The sequence below is a fragment of the Sminthopsis crassicaudata genome, chromosome 2 (genome assembly GCF_048593235.1).
Source record: "Sminthopsis crassicaudata isolate SCR6 chromosome 2, ASM4859323v1, whole genome shotgun sequence".
Taxonomy (NCBI): domain Eukaryota; kingdom Metazoa; phylum Chordata; class Mammalia; order Dasyuromorphia; family Dasyuridae; genus Sminthopsis; species Sminthopsis crassicaudata.
The window spans coordinates 447,196,115-447,201,409 of NC_133618.1; the positions used below are offsets into that span (position 1 = coordinate 447,196,115).

The 5,295-nt window shown below is 36.4% G+C and overlaps 1 pseudogene; it reads right to left on the reverse strand.

Moving 5' to 3' along the window:
• Window positions 1-4,673: 4,673 nt before the first annotated feature.
• On the reverse strand, window positions 4,674-5,092 carry LOC141552894 (cellular retinoic acid-binding protein 2 pseudogene; annotated as a pseudogene).
• Between the last annotated feature and the right edge of the window lie 203 nt (window positions 5,093-5,295).

Consider the following 5,295-nt stretch of genomic DNA (forward strand, 5'->3'; position numbering starts at 1 on the left):
TCCTAAGTCTGTCTAGGTCTAACCCACTTACCCCGAGGATTGATTGGATAGCCTAACCCAAGACAACTAGGAACAAAGGTTTTTAAATCTCTATTTACAGAGAATAAAAAATAATAGTTTAGGGGCATCTAGGTGGTACAGTGGCCCTAAAGTCAGGAGAACCTGAATTTAAATCTGTTCTCAGAGACTTAACACTTCCTAGATATGTGATTCTGGGCAAGTCACAACCCCAATTGCCTCAGCAAAAATAATAATAATAATAATAATAGTTTATATTTCTATTGATCTTTGGGGTTAACAGAACATAACATTCCTATGGATACAGTAAGGCAATGATTATGGTCCTCATTTTATAGAGGAGGAAAATGAGGTTCAGGGAGTAACATGATTTGTCCATGGCTAATAAGTATCAAAGGCAGGATTCAACTAGTCTTCCAGCATCCCTAAAAACAAATTACATCTCTCTCTTTCATTTACTCAAAACTAATTTTTAAGAAATTATTTTCTTCAGTGAGTTTTTGTAACTTCTTTTCCTTTTGATCAGTTTTACTTTTTAAGACATTCTTTTCCTCATTACCTTTTTGTATTTTCTTTTGTATCCCTCTCATTTCTGTTCCCAATTTTTCCTCCAACTCTTACTTGATTTTCAAAATTCTTTTTAAGCTCTTCCTTGGCCTGAGACCAATTTTTATTTTTCTTGGAGGCTTTGGACATAGGAGCTTTGTCTTTTTTATGTTCTTCTGAGTGTATTTTGATCTTCTCTGGTACCATAATAATTTTTATTGGTCTGATTATTGCCCAGGATGCAATGGATGACTTTGGCATCTTCAATGTCTGACCAAACTCTAAGCATTCCTTAATGCCTGCTTCAGCCACCTTCATAGCTATTGAAATAAAATGTTTTCACATACCCATTCTACTGGGGAAGTCATGACATACTTGGCGTAGACATTCCCTTGCTCACCAACAGGTTTGAGCCTTGTTGGTTATCTTCAACCTGGTTTGCTCCATGTGCTAAGATAGTTTTACTGAGGAATGACTGCTTTGCATACATGCAAGAAGCATACAGCTTCTTGGAGACAAGGTGCACATTGGTGACAGGTAGACCCCAAAAATAGATGAGCAATTCTGAAAAGGGCTCAATAATCCTCACACCAGAGATACTAGTCCTCCCTTAACACCCTATATTGCACTATAGTTTGCAGAGACATATTTATTTTTATAAGTATCCTTGAGGAATTCTTTTGGGAAAGTTTGTTCGTGGGTATGTAGGTATCTGTATTCATGCTATGTTTTGATATTTCAATGGAACCATAATAATATTAATATGACTGCCTCAAAAAGAACAGATCAGAACTCTTCTGTATACTCCCATTTTGTAATTCTTGTCTATATTTTTCAATATAGCCTCCAAAAAGGATTAGCCCTTTACACAGAAAGCCTTTCTCTGATTATTTTCATATCACTTTAATGCCTGTGATATTTATGTATTTGATATACTCATTATAAATGTACAGTGGGTACAAACCCTTTTACAATCATATGTAAGTCCTTCATTAATGACAGCCATGTGGCCTACTTAGACCAGGAGCTACTCCTATTGGTCCTAACTTGGGGAACACTGCTAAAACCCAGACCAGCTAATCTATTATAGCAGGCATCAAAATCCAAAGACTTGGAGCTGAGACTTCAAACAAGACTAGATAGAGAATATTCTACTCATCTGCATTCATCAACATAGCCTCTTACTTTCCTTATGCCTCTGATACTGAATTCCAAATTAACTGAAGAGCAAACTATAAATTCCAACCCCTGTTCTAACTCTCTAATCTCTATCTACCTCAGGTGACCATGCCAATGTTCCATTTTACATTTGTCTATCCCTTCCACTTTTCCCTCTGAAACTCCTGTTCTAAAATTAATAAGCTTCCCTTCATTTTAGATCTCTACCTCAAGAATCTCTACCTCAAGAACTACACTTTCATCTTCCAGATTTCAATTTGATTTGGATCCTCCCAAATGACATTGTACCCCAGATTTTCCTTTCTACTGACTTTTATAAAAGTTACAATATTCCTTGCCTCTAGTTACCATTTTTGCATTTTTTTCTCTGATCATCACTTAGCAACTTTTCCTCTTTTGAGATTCACTCTACTCAAATTTATCACTGAATTCTGATATCCCCAGTATATTTTTTGTCTTCTGTGTGAGTTCAGTTGACATGTACCCTTCCTATTTAAGAAGCTACAAGAATTTATTGATTAGGAGTGGTGACAAGATTAACATCTATGTTGATGTTTCTTCAAATACCTTAATTTGCTATTTTCTTACTCTACTCGGTTTCCATCATCTATGCTTCCATTTCACCTCAGCGACTCATAGAGATCATACTTTTGATTTTTCCATCACTCACCAGTATGTTCTTATTTCCATAATTAAGAATTCTGAAACTTTTATATCTGATCACAATATCTTATTATTTCATCTCCCTATGTCATTAACATAATTAAATAATACTACATCTAGGAGAAATATAATGATTCCTAAGATCCATGCAGTTCCCTTCCCTGAAACTTTGGGACATGTATCTTCAACAAAAAGTTAATTGAATCACAATTTCTCTGATCCCTACAGTTAGGAAAATCACTAACATTTAGGAAGAGGTTAGGTTCTCTTCACTCTTCTACATCCATATTCTAGACTCTTTGTGGTAGAGGCAAATTTTAGTTACTGTAAACATTTTAGTACTGAAATGACAGATTACATTATAGTATCTGTAGATAGGTTTCAGGAGGGAAAATTGGGGAAAGAACATGTCTTTCCTCAGGATTTACCCTAGTCCTTGAATAGATGGTTATGCCTTACCTTCCTGCCCTTAAATTCTTGGAGGGCCAGTGATCTTCTCAATGTCAATATTGAGAAACCCATTCAAATACCATTCTCCCCTATAGCTCATATCTACTTTCTCTTTCTTCTTTCACTGTGTATGCCTCTGGGCAGCTAGTTTTTTCCAACTCAGTGCCATATGACTTTGTCTCTTCCTCTCCAATTACAGAATCTCAAGATTTCAATATGGATCTAAGATTATTCCTCCATTTTATACAAGTACTTCATTACATTGCTATGTCTATTGGGAAATGATTTTGATTGCTACAAAGAGATGTGTGGCCCTATTCACACTTAGTCTTGATCCATCAATTCAATCAATCAATGACTTTCCTATAGTGAAGAGTTAATCTTGTCTGCTCCTAATCAATAAATTTCTAAGATCAAATACAAGTTTCTCTATTTGGCAATTAAAAGAACTGACAACTTGGACCCTTTCCACCGTTCTAGTCTTCTTAAACATTATTCTTTTCCATGTACAATACAATCCACATATTGTCCTGATTTTATCTCCCATCTCTACCTTTGGACTGTCCATCCCCTTTGCTTGAAATTTATTAGTTTCTCACTTCTGCATCTTAGAATGCTTGGTTTCCTTCCAGACTCAACTCAAGTCCTATCTTCTTTTCAAGGTTTTTCTGATCCTTCCCAGATGTTATTGTACTCTTTTCCAAAACTACATTGTGTTCATTTTTATATATAATATATAGTGAAGAGAGAGAATAAAAAATGGCCTAGGGATAACAGGTAGACAGGCTGAATCCTCCATTGATATTTTCCCTTCCTTAGGAAGAGATCTCTCCCCTCCACTGTTCCTCATTTCACAGCATTCAGATGTTTTCTACTAACATCTCTTGCTTCAGTTTCACATGAAGAAATGGCCCTTTTCCCTTGGCAAAGCAAATGTTTCTACATGCATAAGTGATCCCATTTCAGCACATTTTCTCTACTGTCACCCCCATCATCCCTTCTTTTTGCATTAATCTTCAATTGTTCTCTTTCTCTCTCTTTCTCCCTTCCCCTCTCTCACTTTTCCCTCTCTTCTCCCCCCACTGCTTCTCTACTGTCCATAAACATGTCTTCTCCAACTTGATAAAAAATTAACCTCCACTTGACCCATCTAATTTTAGTAGTTATTATACTGCATCTCTCCTCCATTTTGTGACTTACTCCCTGAGAAGGCTATCTATAATTGACATTTCCACTTCCTTTTCTTCACATTCTCTTCTTCATTCTTTGCTTCTGATCTCATCATTAAACCTAAATGCTCTCTTTCCAAGGTTAATAATGACTTCTTTTTTAACTTTCTGATGATTTAATAACATTAGCAAATAAATATTCCAAACTGAGTCAGTGATAGGAATACAGAGAAGGAAAGGAATTCAATGGAATAGAGTAGGAGGCCCTCAGAATAAAGCAGAGAGCACAGATTTCTGTCTAGTGTTCATGAGGAGCTCTCTCTCCCATAGAATCTTTTGTAAATGGAGAGGATCTCTTTTGGGCTGAGTCTCTTAATTAAACAGAAGCAGGAAAACAAAAATCCCTGGACAGAGAGTCAAGAAATTCCTTTAGAGAATGGAGAAAGTAAATGTGGGCTTTAGGAAGTACCTGGGATGTTGGCTTTTAAATATAACAAAGGGTGAGGAAGGGAAATAGATCAGAGAACCAGCTAGGTAGAGTTGGAAGTCACTATTTTCAGGGTGACAAGGTAAATTAAAAACTCTCAAGTTGAGTGATTACTAGAGGTCATGAATAGGAGAGAGATGAGGAAGATATAAGGGATGCTCTCAGAATATCCCTTCAATGCCTTCAGCACTCATTCCCTCATGCAAACACTTGGGACATACCACATCATCTATTATTATGGTCAGAATCAATTCTCCATAGTGGTCAGCTCCTGAGATCATGAGGTCTTAGGTCCCTCCCTTTTTAGGAGTCTGTGTTCACAGACCATCTTGTTCTGGCTTTATCATTTGAACAAGTTCTTACAGGGACTTTCATCCACTTTTTGCTTCGTCTGATAGTGGTCCTTACAATGATACAGTTTTGATGTATAAACTCTTTCCTTCCTGGTTGATCTCCACTGCTGGCTTTGAGCTGGTTGCTACTTTAATCTTCTTACATATCATACTCATTCCCAAAAGCTTATGAAGGCTTCAGAGCTTCCTGATCAGATAATCTTCCAGTTCCTAGAAAAATTGGGCATCTTGACAGAAGCAGGAAATCTTTCCTCTGAAAATGGGACTTGGAGGACTAGAAGCTCCAGGAGCCATCTCCTCCTCCCTTCCATTTCAACATCTCTAAACATCACAAGCTAAAGAGACAACCACAATTCTATATATAAATTCTTTTTTATGTATATATTTTATTAGTTTTATAATTATAACATTTTTGACAGTACATATGCAT